The 18,482-nt window shown below is 28.3% G+C and overlaps 1 protein-coding gene across 2 annotated transcripts in view; it reads left to right on the forward strand.

Moving 5' to 3' along the window:
- Window positions 1-18,482, forward strand: part of LOC113516666 (monocarboxylate transporter 12) — a 59,471-nt gene that overhangs the window by 3,587 nt on the left and 37,402 nt on the right. Inside the window, exon 1 of one of the 2 annotated variants that reach the window (XM_026901121.3) lies at window positions 17,568-17,725. The exons of the other annotated variant lie outside the window; for it this stretch is intronic. The gene's annotated coding sequence lies outside the window, so the exon portion shown is untranslated. Of the gene's footprint in view, window positions 1-17,567; window positions 17,726-18,482 lie in introns of those variants that run through there. 2 annotated transcript variants of the gene reach the window in all.

The following is an 18,482-nucleotide window of genomic DNA, read 5'->3' on the forward strand; positions in this document are numbered from 1 at the left end:
TTAACAAAGACCTCTATTAAGCATTAATACGTGTAGGTACACATAGCGTAATCGGTATTATAACTTGGACACTTCTTTTGCTGTAGAAAAAATATTTCCTGGAAATTCCCCTGATTATTTCAAACTTTTCGCTCGGCTGGTAAGGGTCCAACCCTTACCAACGTTGACGATTTAATCTCACAATCTGTTAGAACTTTTTTTTCTTATATTGGACTTAAATTTTTCTGAGAAAATTTGTCGCTATTATTAGTTTTTATGGAGAAATATTACAGTTTTATAAGCACTTAATTACTCAGTACAAATATATGTATTTTTTTTATTTTCAAAACTTCTTTCTTCATAATACATTTACGGACACAATTCGCCTTACATATTATTATCTCTATATAATATAATATTTAGAAACAAATGGATATGAGAGATGGATAAATGTGATACATAGATATAGAAGTTGTATTAAATATTTTCTATAACGAGTATTCGATCCGCCTGATGATAAACAGTCATAGCAAGTCATGAACACTCTAATGTCAAAAACATCACAACCATCACTCACACGGTACCAACACCATCCAAACCCGAACTTTAATTTTACTCGTATACTGTATATAAACAAGCTAATTACCAAATTTTATATTTAATAGGGAGAGAAATAATAGGTACAACGGCTTAAAGTTAGCACAGACAAGAGATATTTGGTCCGAAGATATAGTTTTCTTTATTTTTGCCTCATCTCCTCAGACAGACAAGTCTGACAATAGACAACCCTCGGAATGGATTTCAGTCCTATCATAATAAAGCTCCTAAAACTGCACGCTTTAATACACACATGTAGTGTAAATACGTATACGGCTTACACGAAGAAAAACCTTACTATCTAATTTTTCCTTTTTTAGTAAAGATTATATTTGGGTAAAACTAACGATATTGATAAAAAAAGACTCGTATATCTACAAAAAAAACTTCGTCATGATATTTTTACTTGTGCGAGTAATACTGATTTCCAACAACATACGGGGACGATTGTAAATTTTGTTTATTGATTAATTAATAAATAATCTATACTTCGATGATTAATTATAACTCCTATGTTTGGAAGCATAAAAATAGTGTACACATACGACTTATTAAGATGTTTAATTCATTCTACGTGTGCATAATGAAAAAATGCCCTTATATTCAACAATGACTAGAAATAAAGACTGTTTAAATAAACTTTTTTAAGTATGACTATCTGCTCCTGGCAGATTTACTCGCATATATCAGTTTATAAGATAGATAGATAGTATATCAGTATATAAATTATAATATATTTTAAGATATCTCTATAATATAATATTATATATTCTAAGATATCTTATACCAATGTCTAAATCTCTTTATAAACTTTCACATTACACAAATTATTATTTGTAAAATTAGTATTTATAAAATTTTATTGCTGAACACTAAAACTCCCTATTGAAAACAATGGAATAAACAAAATAACAAAGAGTCTTGAATATTTTTAGTATGTAATTAATGGTTGTTAGTATAAAAAATAATGGCATATGGGCCTGTCATTCTTATATGTAATCACGTTTTAGACAACCCAACGACCCAGCCCACCACATTGTTTCGCCAATCTCGACATTTAGTTAACATGACTAGCAAAAGCTACTAGACAACATTGTCGGTTTTATATTAATACGAATATAATATTTAATTATATATATATATATATATATATATATATATATATATATATATATATATATATATATATATATATATATATATATATATATATATATATATATATATATATATATATATATAAAAGTGTGAAAGAAAGAGAAAAAAGTTCAATAATTATTTTAACAGTTTATAATAGATTTGATTTTTTATGAATAATAATAATAATAAAGCCTTTTATTTATTTCCATATTCCTAATATATATACAGTATTGTTAGTATCTAATATATTTAATATTTTTTCTTAATAACTAATTGTTAGAGTAAAAAAGTTCAATAATTATTTTAACATCTTTCTCCACAACTCTCTGTTTTTTATGAATAAGCGAGGTTGATTTTACGCAGCGCTAACAATTTCCATTACACCCTGTAGTTAAACCTAGAAAAAGGAAATGGATAGAACAGCAACGATTTTTATTAACTTTCATTATATAAGTAACTTAATTTTAAGTACGTAAATAATTTTGAATACGGGTTTTTAAATTATACAAATTAAAGAATAGAGCAGTTGTCTTAATATTTTGGAGGTTCTTCGTTATTTCAAAGTACTATAATATCTAATAAATAAGGCTATAGCATCTAATTACGGTACGGTAGAATAAAACTTTAGCTACTCGTAAAATGAACAAGTTATAATCCGTTGTTCACTAATAGTAGTAATAATAATGATTTATGTTATGCTAAATTACTTTAGATCCATCACATACCATACAAACTAAAATACCTTGATATCTCTTTTTCTGTCTTTAATTTACGTTTTTTGATATTTTTATAACCACAAAAAAATAAACAATCCAACCAAAACAATAGATTGTTTGGGTTTTTTTTTTTTTTGATAGGTGAAAATGGTATGGTAACTCCGCCTGCGCTAATGGGATACGCTGGCGGAGCATCAGTGAAGGGTGATAGGTGATAGATGAGAATGAAAACAGGCCAGTTAGCCCATCATGATGAATTCATCAGGAATTAACTATGATAGTTTAGATTGTTTGGGTTAGGTTGTTTATTATAATATTAATAAGAAGTAACATTATCAATATGAAAGTTAATAAAGATGTTTGGGTGTATGTATATTTATTGCTCAATTACGCTTAAACGGCCAAACAGATTTGAATGAAATTTGGTACAGAGATATGTTATATTCTAAATAAACACATAAGTTACTTTAAATACCGATTCATTTGAGCAAAACCGCAAAAAAACAGCTAATAGACATTAAATGAAGACATGTTTTCAATATGATTTTGTTTATTTAAGCTTCGTTAACAATTTATCCAAGATAGTACAAGAAGAGTGAGCAACCAATCACCCGCCAATAATCGTATTACTTACCACTCGACAACGAACATTACGATAGGGTTGAACCAAATAGAAATATCGCACAAAGAAGGAACTTTTGTATTGAATTTTAGATTTTTTATATCACGAGGTAAGAAAAAAGACAAGCTGATATATGCTTGTTTAGCAAACATTTTGGAATCCAAAATAATAAGACATGCTTGACGCTGTTTTACAACTAAAATTAAGATTGATTATAAGACGGGAGGAAATTTAATTATTGCTCAAAACTTTATCGTCTACCAGATTGAAACCTCCGACAAAAAAGATGATAGTAATTTACAAAGATATACTAATATATTTATAAAATGTTCAAGATTAGAAATTAGTTAACAAATAGATTTTTTAAATAGTGTCTTCTTCTAATAATGTTTTACCGAACTTCATAAAAAAAAATTAAATGCTATCCAACTAGCATTGTTCTTAGAACTAGACCAATTTCTCATATTTTGAAACAGTAATATAAAAAATATAAAAATTTAAAAAATAGCCATTTGGATTAACGAACGAAGAAAACGTCAGCTAGTTTGCTAATAAAGCTCTTTAGGGTTACTCTCACAAATAGTTTGTATTCTTCAATAAATTAACTTGAAAATTTTTAAGTATGAGTACCATATATTGTTCTGTTGCAATTTAAAACTCTAGGTATTACACTATTACAAATATGTATTAAATTTACATATAACTGTACCAACCCTAAGAAAATTAACTGGTGTATTTTATTGAATTGTTCAGTTGGTCGACTACTGCTCGTACACATTTTTACATGCTGTATTCAGATAAATTAATCAAGCATGTAACACACAAAGATGCAAAGACACTGACGAATTTAACAAATCTAGCGTGGCAGAGGGTGAGCTTACAATGGTCACTCAAAATAATTTTATTTGTCAACAGTGGTAACAAATGAGATATAATTTATTATCATTCCTTTTCATTTTCTCGTTGATTTAGGGGTCGACGCAATATATTTTCCTCTTTTAGAAATCTATATCTGTCATCTTTCCGGGGCTCACTACCCTTTCATGCACAATCTTTCACACAATCTATCCAGCTTTTCTTCGATCGTCCCTTTTTTTACATACGTCTACGTTCATATTTAAAACCTTCTTTAAAATATGATTTTCATTCCCGTGCATGACATGACCATGCCAAGGCAATTCATTGCTTCGCTACATTTAATATAAATATTACGCTACTTTATCCTACAAAAAGAAAGCTAATAAAATGGAACACATTTTATGACATATAAAATGAAATATATATCCAATTTTTAGTTTCATCTTCAGAAATACAACCGTAAATACTGCATTCAATTTGGTGTAGTAAATTACGTGTTGCCAAAAAAATTATACAGACAGACAAACAGGAAAACATTCTAAAAATTATTGTTTTCGCTTCTATTACTCTTATTTAGGTCCTTTATATATTTCTTTAAACATCATCTTTATATACAGTATACAGAAATAGTCAACCTAAAAATTATTAATACTTACGATAACTTGTATAAATATATTTTTGAGTTGTGCTGATTTGTAAGGAAGCAAACGATGTATAAAAAAAAATTTGGCGATATGCCAAGTCGATATAACTCACGCCGCGTAAATAATTCAATCTTGCCCTCAACACATCTTACGCTTTACGAAAATGGTTCGTACTACGTGGCCATCAAAGTTTATAACTACCTGCCAAATTCTTAGTGAATTTGGTAGACGGTTATAAACTTTGAAAAAGCCTTCCAGGACAATAAGTTTGACAAAGAGCTAAAATAGTTACTTTTAAATGAAACGTATTATAATAGTGACGAATACTTTAATAATAAATTATAATCTTGACAATGGTAACGCATAATTAAAGAGAACATCGATAATGGAATAGAAAAAAAAAAATTTAAACTTTTTTTACAATTACGATTCTTTTTTAATTATGTAAAGATTCTAAAATGGTATTGTTGTAAGCTGATAGTTTTTTTCTTTTTTTACATTCTTACTTTTGACTAATTTTATTAATGTTGTAAATACCGAATTGTGGTTGAAATTCAGTGTTGTCATGTCTTCATCTAGCTTGTGTATTGATTGATGCCTCCAATAGGTAAATTTGTAATAATAATATTTAACACCTAATTATTTTATTTTATTATTACATTTATTTAGAACACATTGATGCAAATTTATAGTAGTTAAATGAATTTGAATATTATATTATATATATATATATTATATTATATATATATATATATATATATATATATATATATATATATATATAATAGATGTTGAGTAGGAGCATGGTATTTGTCTACGACTTTTTATGTCATCACACAACCCACTAATTTCATTTTAATGACATATTCAATGCCAACAACTTCAAACTAATATAGATAATTAGAGAGTAAACAAAAAATCAAATTCACAACGACTTCTTCGATGATTCGATCTTTTTTTTTTACATATTACTAAAGTAACGAATAGCATACTGGCAATACAGAATAACAGACTGGCAATAGACCTAATAAGATAATAGGTTTGAATGAAGTGTCCCAAAGAAACACGGGGTGAAAAATAAAAAACCTCTTTTACTAAACTAGCATTATCTGATATAAGGTGGTTACTACGTGCTAATAATGTATTTATAGTAATCATTTTCCATATATCAGGTCGACCTCCTCGCGTTAACATGGTTAATTCCTGATGAATTCATCATGATGGGCTAATCATTCTCAATCACCCTTCACTGGTGCTCCCATACCGTTAGCGCAGGAGGCTACCATACCATTTTCACTTATAAAAAAAAAATGTATTTCATTTTCTATTTCAGCCGTTAACTGTCCAATGCTGAACATAAATCTTCTCCATAAGGGGAATTTTGCTAGTAGTTGCTACGATTGGCAGGCGTATGGGCAGCTGCAGTTAGGCTTTTAGAGATGTTTTAAGATGGACGCTACTGCTCATCCCTCTACTATTAAATTCCCTTAGTCACACCCAAGTAAAGGAAGGGGTGACCTTTCCTATGCCGGGATTACATGGCCATATTAAGTATAAGACATTCGAAATTTTATGTTACATGTAGTATTAACATTTTTTTCTTACTCCTGTTTACCTTACGTATCTAAGAAATAGTTTTCGAGTTTCCACAGAAAAGATCAGTTTATAAAAAATTACTATGTTTCAATATAAGTATGTATGCATTTATATTTAAGTATAGAATCCATTAGCACTCAGTACCCGTAACTTATGGGACGTTACTTTATTTCCACACAAAGCCCCTTATGGGCTATAAGGGTTCCGCGTAAAAATTAAATAAATGATGGATATACATGTACTCATATATATATATACTAGTTTTGATTCACGAACCAGTATATTGCATCGATTGATCGAAATATAAAAAAAACATATGTTCTTTGTCTCGAATACTACGTGTATACCAAATTTCAAAACGCATTAAACCTCCAATAATATATATGTAAAAATCTATCTGACTCAGATCTTATATTTGTAATGATATAAATATTTATTCCAGTACAATATTCTATCTGTCATGAAAAGTATAACAATCTATCTGTTAGGGCGACCTTATGAATTAACTTTTAATTAGATCACATAAGAGCCACCCTAATCTCTAAGGGAATACAATATTGGGGAAGTTTCATAACTCAGCAAAACCTTTCAACTGGATTACTATCCAGTCGGATAGTTTTGTCTAATTACGGAACTATAAGAAGCAATATTCACAAGAAAGTATCAATATTTATCAAAAGAAGTACAGCGACTTTAATAGTGATAAAATTAATATTGAATAGACACAAAAATATGAATGTAAATTCTATATATTTATCTGCATAATTATTTCGAGTAGAAATATTACATTAGTAACAAACATATAACACAGAGAAGAAACAAAAAATAGTCAAAATTGGGAACCTCTTCCTCTTTTTAAATCTTTAAAAAATTTACTATGCCGACCTGAAATAATAATAATTCGTAATAACAATTCTAGCTACACTTGACAACTAATTTATATATCTATTTCAAACAAAGTACTTACCGATGTTATACGTTCCTTTAAGTTTTATTTTTTATGTATTACCATTAAATTTATGTGTAAATGTGTATGGTATGTATGTATGTGTATATGTGTATGTATATGCATGTGTGTATGTGTATATATATATGTGACAAAATATATATGTAAAAATGTGTATAAATCTAAATTATTTATGTATCTAAAGTTTATATATTAGTTAATAAGTTTTGTAAGTAGAAGAGGGCCCAAGACTTCATGACACAGGGAATCCTAGTGTGAAGTTTTGGGAACAAATGTAAAATTGAAACATGTATTTTTTGACCTAATAAATATTATTATTATTATTAAACAAAGGCTTAGAGGCATCTTGTTATTTATCTTCACGTTAAATCCATTTTACATAGCAAACTGAGTATAAAAATTCTTAACTGGATAAAGAATGTTTTCGTTGATAACGTATCCAATAATCAATCTAAAATCTGTATACAATAAAAATACAGCATATAAATTTAGCATCTGTACTATCATATCTGCCACACTTTAAGTAATTAATATGGTGTAAGTAAAACGTAACTCTATCTTAAGTACTCAAAAGTAATATCGTCTGCGTAATTTGATTTAAATGTTTACAATATAACATCAAATAGAACCAGCACTGATGGCAAGCATCTAGTAGGTAACAAATTTCATTTTCGTCAATTATTTTATAAATTGTAGGTACTTTTAATTAGGGTTGCCATCAGTTATAATATCTTAAATTGAATCTATTTTATTAATATAATAATTTATTTTAAAACTTATTAATTGAAATTCAAAGTTATTTGAGGGTTTTTAGGCTTCTGTACCAAAATGATATAAAGGAACCTTTATAAAGCATCGTTGTCTGTACACCTAAAATAATTCAATTAATATTTTTATTTTCTTCGGTCCAAAATTTTAATTTACTTGTAATTGCTTAGCGATTCCTCAAACAACGAAAAACTGGGTACAGTTTATGTTAATTTATAAATTTCCATTGTAATAAAACTTTGTAATAAACAAATAAAAAAAATAAGCTTAAAAATGGTTTTTATTTATTAAAGGGACAAGATAATATAGAGGGAATTACACTATGCTACAAATATTGTTGTAATTTATTTGTAAACATATAATTGTAGCTAAATTCAGAATATGGTGTGTAATTTGGATACAGTTTTTTTTTTTATATTAAATATGATGGTAACATACATTAATAATATCAGATTTAATATAAAAAAAAATTGTATTCAATTCATTCCGTTGTATATACTTATAATGAATACCTATATGCATACACACATTAATGATCCCATGTATACCTAACGAGGAAACACATTCTGTCATATGCAATAAGAATTATAAAATTGGTACAAAATTGATAAAGATTTCAAATAGCAGACAAAAAATGTAGGCAAATTGAAAACCTAAAAACAAATTATAAAAAAAAGTTTTATAGAACAACATAATTTTTCACTTATTTATAAGATGGTAACCCTGACCTCGACGCTATTTACCAGTCAACCTAGGGCAGGCAGGTTGGCCGTCATACGAACTAACGCAGCAAGTATCGGAATGAGGACAGTACATTTGCTCGAATAACATTAACGGGTCTTTGATTAGTTATTGCATACGAGCACATTCCTATAGAGCAAATGATTATTTACAAAGTATTTAAAGTGCATTCGTATTACATAACGACATTTTTTTACACTACACTACACACTTACATGGAGTTTAATTATAGGTATACTTGTATTTATCTTTACCCACGTTTATCATATATTTTATCACATTTTAAAATATTTAAACAATACCTATTACAATTGTTTACAAAATGAGATTCATATATTATATATTGTTTTGTTCACATTACTCCTAATCACCTTGAACTTTATACAATTGTGACAAATCTCATTTGTACATAATAATTATTATTTTATTATTATAATAATGTAATAACTTTGTTTCAATCGGGTATACCTACCTATAGAGATATATTCATATATATTCTATCGCCAACTAAAGGCAAATCAAACTAAAAGTGATTTAGGTATATAAGGTGATAGAACATATATTGTACTTTTCAGTGACATTAATAGTACAAAAAATTGAAGAACTGGAAAGAAAGAAAGAAATTTCAAATATTTTTAGACCTTATAAAAAAAAATAACTTGGTTACGGACTACAGCTGTGATACTTATCACATATAAAAAATATACCTATAATATTTCGATAGCATTGACTATAATTTCGATATGAACTTACGTAGTTCTAAAGTTTTATTTATACATATGGCCATGTGGGTCCCGACATACAATAGGCTACCCCTTCCTTTCCCGTATTTGTCATATAATTAAGGAAGGGCGAAAACAGACAGTAGCGTCCCTCTTAAAACATTTTTTTTTTTGTCAATTCAATATAATCATGGCAACTACTGTAAAAAAAGTAAAATGATTATGTTCATCAGTGGACAGTTAAAAGTTGCTATGATAATGATGATATATTAAGTTCCATAAACACCATACACTATTCTATTACTTCTTTCATAATCCATCGTTACACTGTTTTACAAATTTTATTAAATCTTTTAACAACAAAAATCGTTAATTCCGCGCTCCCTTTAATTACTTTCTTATTTATTTTCGGTTATCTTTCGTTTATACGCTCACCAATTTAAAGTTTCGAAGTTCGGATCAAGTTTCTTATTTTTCTATATAATTAAGTGTTTACGAAATACGAGTACTTTGTATTATGCAATATTTATCAACAATATAATCTGTTTGCTCTGTAAAAAAAGTAAAATGATTAAATTAAAACAGGAGAGCCTTTCTACATGTAGCTAAAGGTCAGGTTATGGATTGTCTAAATTTTTCAAAAAGGTATTCCAGGCGTTCATAGGCTATAATAACCGTTTACCATAATGTGGCAGTTCGCTTGTTGGCCATCTCAGTGATATAAAAATAAAATAATACAGAAACAATTTTTTTAAATGAAGTTATAGTTATAATGAATAATAAATAAAAAGGAAATTACAGTTACACTGAGCTTTTTGTCTTCTACTTCTTACGTGTCATCATTTCAGAAGTAAGAAAATCAATGAAATAGAATAATTTTAAATATCATATCACGACAAAACATACACCAGTTTTAAGTTACACCTTCAGAAACACAACTGGGAAAATCGCATTCAATTCATTCATATGGTAGTTTTTGGGTGATGCAGAAAGAAACATATAAATGAAGTTTTTTAAAAAATATTGTGTTAACTTCTATTACATCAAGACCTCTTATATTAAATTTTATTATTATCTCACATGTACATACATCGTTTAGTTACAATTTTATAATGTCAGTAAGATTACTTTTTGGAATAAAATTTGTATACACACACATACAATATTTTTAATTATTACGTATATGTGATATATACAAAAGTATACGTAATAATAGAAGTATATACGAAACATATATATGAAAGTAGTATCGATTACTTACATCATCTGTGATAGTGCTTATATTTTCATCCGGCGCTTAGCACGCAACTAAATTGGTTAGTTAGGATGGTTACGTTCAGAAAAAATAGACAATTTAAAAAATTCTCTAACAACTTCCACAGTTTTGCATAATATACAAAGTGACAATGAAAAGTAAATACCTTTGTGAATCATTTAGCATACGCATGCACAAAATGATAATGAGAAGTAGGCAAATTTATGAATCATTTACTAACTTGTTAACAATAATTTAATATTTTCTAACAAAACAAATCAATCGTAACAGTTTGAGACTAATTCGTGGGTACTTAGTACCTACATTTTCTATTGCAAAAAGATGCATGTTCAATTCAGAATAGGTGAAATAGTGCGTAAGATACACGTAAAAATTATTCCCCCTTTTTAAGCTCAAATTTAGGAATAGCAAGTAGATGTAGTAATATAGTAATTTATCATAGTTTTTCTTATATTTGTAATCAACTAAATAATCGATTACATAATGACAAATTGAATTTCCTATTATTAGCCATGAATTAAAGTTTAGAGTTTTCTATCGTCGCTTGCTTTCACCATTAATTAATTAGATTCATATTTCAAAGTGTCATCTTCACATGTCGGAATACATTATCAGAGCTTATTAGTTACGGACATGGAGGAGGAATCCTATAAGGTCTCTCCTTCCTGGAAGTCATTGTTGTTCCTCTTGTCAATTCCTCAATTCCTCTTGAATTCGTCACGATGGACTAACTGACCTGTATTCCTTCCTACATTTCATGATCTTCATCTTCATCATTCATCTTCCTCTGGTGCCCAGCAATTGTATACCGTTGACATACGTTGCACCAAAATTGTTACGGAATACCTAAGCAATAAAAAGTCGGATCACAACCTGAGTAATTCAAGCGAACAAAGACACGTTTAATAAGTCAAAGGATAAGCTTTTAATTCTACTCCAGCTTTTAATAAGACCGAATTAAGTATTTTTCTCTATTTATTCTGTAGGTATATCTTATGATTCATTAATTCTCTTAATCCGAAGTCGTCTGGGAGCCTCCAGCTGAAGACAATTAGTACATTTCAGAAGTTTCTATGACAAATCATTTACTGTGAAAGTTGTTCGACTACGGAATTGCCTACCTCTATACGAAATATAGAATATTGAACTAGTTTTAAAACAAAACTTAACGATTTTAATTTGAGTAAGTTAACATATTTGTATTTTGTATCTATTATTTGCACACATTCTTTTAATTTTGATATTTTTATCTACAAATCTATGTATATTCATTTGTGTATGAATTTTTATGTATATGTATTATATGGATTTTTTAAGTATATATCCTTAAATTAAAATGTGTATTTTATAGTCACATTATTTCATTTCATTTAAAAAAAAATGTCAAACTGTTTTTAAATTCTCTTCTCCATTCAAAGAAAATCCATTCGTCTGAAAGAGATCGCTCTTTGCGATAAGTCCGTCTACTGTTTTTTTTTTTTATATATACAACGCTGACGGCACACCTGATGGAAAGTGGTAACCGTGTCGCCTATAGACATAAGCAGTACCATGGACATAACAGAGTATACTGTTTCGCTCATGATACCCCCCATGCGTTGCCATTCCTGAGGACTCAGGTGTTATTTCTCTGTACCCAGTAAATTCACACCATATTCCACCCTTCAAACCGAAACACAGCCATACAAACACAGCTGCCTCACGATTGAAACACGAATGGGACAGAGGTACCCAATGTAATCTTTGAGAGGAAACAATAATATATATCTATATATCTATCTCACAGAAAGTTACTTTGACCTGTACAAATGACGTCACGTGACATAGGCATCATGCCATAAGTATGGTGTTGACGCTTACAGCACCTATATTAAGTTCGTAAAGTGTGAGTCAGGCCAGACATAGATTAATTATGGTGGCAGGGTTTAATTAATATCTAATAGCGTAATTATACCAGTGACCGGATCTGCCATGCCGTGCTATTTCGGTCTGAAAACAAAATACCACAGAAATCTTTAACATAGTTATTTTGAATTTAAAGTGTTATAGGTGGCGCAATTTCGTGTTTATAATTATTATGAAAAAAAAAACAACTTTTTTCCCAAAATTTAATATGAATTATTTTCATTCGATTCTAATACGTTTGATGAAATGTGGGCTTCACAAGTGTTACGTTCACCACAATAATAACAGTCTAAAACTTTTTCTGACTACCTTTAAAAAGGTTACATCCGTTAATCTATAGGATATTTGTTTAAGTCTCTCAAAAACGGTGTGGGTGTAATTTGGAGATCCCTTCAATATAGTACACATACATGCTCAAATACTTGTAATATTATCGTTACATCGTACACGCACTATTTACGTAGATACCTCTTCATTCCATTGGCTTCCGCCTTTGAGATACAGATTACCGTCTTCGAGGTATATTATCGGGGACGGGAAATTGTGCAATGAAGAAAAGAATTTAATATCTATACGTATACATAAAAATAAAATCTTGTTCGGTTACATAAGATTTGAGAAAGGCTGGTCCGATCCAGTTAGATAATTTTTTATTGTTCCTATAGAAGAGTCCAATTAAAATTTATACAAAAATAAGTATAATTTGAACCGAACAAAAACATCTATTTCGTCAGCTAGGATGAGTTATATTATCTAAATACTGCAAATAAACATAACTATGTACATACTCGTAATTAATTATGTTTGCATAAATAATACAGAATTTATATTAGAGCTATAATCTCCAAATACTAGTAATACCACTGACAAAGATAATTTAATTTACATATATAATAGAATCGAGAATGTTATGAATACTGTCTTTAATAATTGAATATTTTATTTAAAACCTTGTGGACACTCATGTATGATACAAAAACCAACATTTACTTTCATTATTATAAATTTCTGTCTACTCTGTTCTCATACAGGTTCGTACATAATTTTGAAATTTCAATACAACTAGGTATTAAAAGATACTAGTTGACACTTCTGTTTGTCCTGACTTTATAAGACTTATTTGCAAATAAACTCGTTATTATTGTGATTCGTGATTATTATGACATCATGACTCCATATTGTATTGCACGATAAAATATTCCATTGAACATATCTGTATTAGCAAATCGTTATACCTACAATAACGTAATAAGTTCTCTGTTTATTACTAATAAAAAATAAATCTTAAGTTATATATTATGGCACAGTGCACGTGATTTATCATCGTCATCTACATATCAGCCATTAGCTATTGCCAAACATATTTCTTACCCATAAGGGAGGTGACTACTAACTAATTCTCCTTAACATCAGCAATTGACTTAAGGAGTAATGATTAACTATTGCTTGAATTTGTAATATATAATAATTAATATTTATAAATAATTGTTAAGTGTATTAGTTTTATTTTAATTTTAATTATAAAACTATATTTCAAGTTAACAATTTAATACTATATAAAATACTTAAGCTTTACCTCTCGATTTTCATAATTGATTAAACAATTTATTTAATTAGAAAAGAATAATAAATTAAAACGTCAATCATAGAATATGAAGCCACTAAAAATGTTGTAACTTTTTTTTATTTTTTATAAAAATCTAAAAATATAACCCAAACGAAGAACCTAATTTTATTTGCATTACTATTTACAGTTAGTTATTTTTACCTACAACTTCGTTTTAATTAACACGATATATTATATAAAAAATAGCCTATGTCCATCTCCATTCCAAATATTTGGTATATCCCAAAATATGAGCATGAGCATTGTTTGAGCTAACAATAAACTTACCTTTAACAACAAACGCACACTTTCACATTTATAATACACAAGTTACGTTTTTATGGTTTCAGTTAGATTAAGTTTTTATGTACACTCTCAAATAAAATATTATGGTATCTGTGCCATTTGTGACAGTATTTGTGACGGTACACCGAATTTCTTCATTTGATATGAAATATGACACATTTTAAGGATTTATAGGTATCGTAAAAAAAGCGAATTTTATCGAAATGCAACGTAGATATATTTATTTTATATTGCCTTTAAATATATAGATTATTTTGAAAATACGCATTTATTTACTACATTTAAGATATATTTTATAAGGTAGTATAAATATCCAAAGAATAGGTTTCTTATTATAACTATAAATTGATATAATTTATAGTGAAAATCTTACATTTCTCCCATATTGGCCCTATAATTATAATTTTACCTCGTAAGGAACTCCTTATGAGGTAAAATTATTAAGTATTTTAATGGAAAATTACCAATATTATCTAAATACAAGAATCTCAGACAAAGCGTAATCTGCCCTGCTGTCTTATACGGATCGGAGTGCTTGCCAGCAAAAGTGACGAATGAAAGGCGACTGCATGTGGCTCATATGCAAATATTCAGGTGGATGTATGATGTGACAAGAAGGAACTAAATAAAGAATGAGTATATGGTAGGAAGTATGAAAGCGCCAGTGATAGAAAAGTTATGAAGTAACCGTCTGTCCTGATAAGAACGTGTAATGCATGCAGGTATTAAAAGCATATTTCAATAAAGGTATTAAGTATTAATGTGGATGGCTATAGCGGTAAAAGAAAACCTAAAAAGACATAAATGAATTGTATGAAAGATGATATTGCCAAAATGGGAAAAATGCAGAAATACGAATAAAAATAATAAAAATACGAATTGAGAAGAATGAAAGAGAAAAACATATTACGCCGACCTCAAATAGATAATTGAAATGAGAATAGGAAGGTAATGATAATGATATAGTTTTATAAATGATCTAATAACAAAACCTCTTGTATTGTGTTGTTAGACGACAATCTCAACTTACATTTATTAGGTATATTTTATTTAAGAATCCAATAATATAGAATTATATATTGAACTATATTTCAAACCAGTTGTAATAATACATCATTGTCTATTAGGTTTATATTTTATATAAACTTGATTTTTTTGAAGAACATCAATCAACAGGTTAAATCCGTATTTCACTGTATATGTATCTCATGAATGATGGCAGTTTTTGATTGTTTTGAATTGAATTCCTTTGATATTTTTGATAAATTAATGAAAATGGAACGTTAATCCCTCATGCGCTGTTGCTTTACGCTGACGTGGTATAAGTGAGGGATGATAGATAAGTTAGAAACAAAATCAGTTAGCCCATCGCATAATGGTCCACATTCTCAAATCAATCATACATATTTTTAGCACAGCTGATAATTTTCGTTATAAAATCTTATACACATACGTATAATCTACTAATATTTTAAATATGTAACAAACTTTGTAAAGACATTCATGTATTTGTTACTGTTTGGATTTACACAGATTAAACATTTCTTATTACTATTTATCTACTTTTCATCCCAATCTTAAATTTCACATCATAAAGAACATAGAATTATCATATTGTCTTTAAAAAGAAGTTCATAATGTTAAAAATTTTAATTAACGTGATACATTACATTAAATTTATACCAGATAATCAGATAATAAACCACTATAGGTGAGTTTTAATTAACATTTTAGTTAATATGCATTTAGTTAGCTATAATTATATCGTTTGATCATTAAGACTACAACGACTAATTCGTCTAGCTAACTCGTTTAAGATTAGAAAAAATCTTGAACACATTGTTTATGTGCACTACATTTTTAATTTGAATACAGGTAATTTTATTATAGAGATTTTGGATATATAAGTGAGAGGTGTGTCGAATAGCCTACTCGACCTTGTTTTTATGCCAAAGCCCTCCACAACACTGTACCTGCTTCTGACGGTTTACTGAGTGCAATAATTTGCGTCATCGGATGAAAAACTTTGCTACACACCTTTTATTATAACACTTATATTTCATTTCATTATAATAGCATTTCCGAGTAAATTTTTATCTATCAAATGTGATTATACAAACAATACAAATGTTTAAAAGCTTTGTTAGGTATTTGGTAAAGTATCAGATATTAACCCCTCTATATCAATTATTTTTTAGAAAATATTAATTTAAGTAATAATTATGATTAGAATTATGAAACTATTTTAGTAGGTGACGTATGTGAAATATAATATTATTACTCGTAATTATTTTAAGATAGAAAATAAAACAAATTGATACCCAATAAAAAATGGTTATCAAGGCATAGATATTAATAAAACTATTTTTATGGTATAACGAAATACACTGTGTCTGTTTTATTTTTGTATTACCAATCCATATGCAATTTCTAATACAAAAATTATCTTGTATCAGATTCCACGATAGTGTAGCAATAAGTAGTGGCTACTGAGACGAACATAAAACTGTAAAAGAAGCAGCTACTATCATTATTATGTAAATATTTTTTGTCTCACCTAATACACCGAATAAACCGAGAACTAAATTTTCTTTGTTTTCATTCATCAATGCGTTATTTTGTCATAGTTTTTATGCAATCTTTGTAGCAACTGTCAAATTAAATGTTCTGAATTATATTTATTTATTGTTTGTTTTTCGTTTGTTACATATTCTGCATCCCATTTTTTTTATTTTATTTTTATTGTTCGACTTTATAAACCAGTAAGAAAAATATATTTTGTTAAAAAATAAACATTAACGCATCTTTTTGCTAAAATTGTGTTTATCACTACAACTTTATATATAACATTGTCTAAAATAATGTAATGAATAATCACCAAACATCGAGATACATCCGCCTCCCATTATCCCAGTTATAATATTTATGTTTTTCAATTTCACAAACTCGATACTAAAATACATATTGGTCTTTCGAAAAAACCTTGTCAGAAAACTATCAACACATCGTTTTCCTATAGTTTAGCTACAATCTTTGTGACATTGTCAGATTAAATGTTCTGAACAATGTTTGTTTTCCAAACATCTGGAAACATATTTTGCGCCCCATGTTTTCTCAGTTCTCAGCTATTTTCGTTTCGTTGTCAGTTAGAAGGCGACAACGCGGGTGTTTGGACGCCGGCTGAGACGCGTTCAATTGTGTGTGAATATTTCATACGTTTTCACTAGAATCGTGCTAATAAGTGACCAAACAAGAGAACAGTGATTATTAATTCGATTATAGGTAAATTTAATTGTTATTTAACTATAATTACTCTTTATGAATAAAATACTAACTTTTCATTCAAATCAACTATTTACATGTTTATTTGGCTTGATGACTTGTAATTTACGACTGATTTCAAATAAGCTTCTCTTTTATATTTTATAGAAATTGTGTCTTTGTGTTGTAATAAAACGGTTTTTGTGAACACGTCAATGTAGGTATTTTATTTTTGGCTTCAGATCTGCACTTTTAAACAAAGAGTATTTAAATGAAGAACAATAATTTGTTGTAAATCGCGTGAAAAGTTTATTTCTTTGTTTAGTACTATTGAGTTTATATATATTTATTGGATATAGGTAATTAAGCAATTGAAATAGTATTTTTAATGAAATGTTCAGCTGCTAGTGGAACTGATTATTTTTTCAATGGTGTGGAAAGGTGGAAAAATAATAAAATAATAGCTTTCATGCCTAATACTGTCAAATTTTGTTCTTCGGGAAAAAATCAATTTTAACTTTAATCTGCTTCCATGTCTATAATATGATAATTATTTCTAATTTAACTTGTATATAGTCCGAATTACATTTACAATTTATTTTGATATATTTGGGACAGTTTTATCTGCCTAGATTAGAATATAAAAAGTGTATCCCATGTTTTATTCTACAAATTAACCTAAATTTCATTCATGTCCCCGCTTCAAACTTGATTATGTACTAAATACACAAAAATAATAATATTAGTATGATATCAAAAACAATGGCGAACAAAGAAC

Source organism: Galleria mellonella, unplaced genomic scaffold, assembly GCF_026898425.1.
Source record: "Galleria mellonella isolate WM207_F2 unplaced genomic scaffold, CSIRO_AGI_GalMel_v1 utg93, whole genome shotgun sequence".
NCBI classification, from domain to species: Eukaryota; Metazoa; Arthropoda; class Insecta; order Lepidoptera; family Pyralidae; genus Galleria; species Galleria mellonella.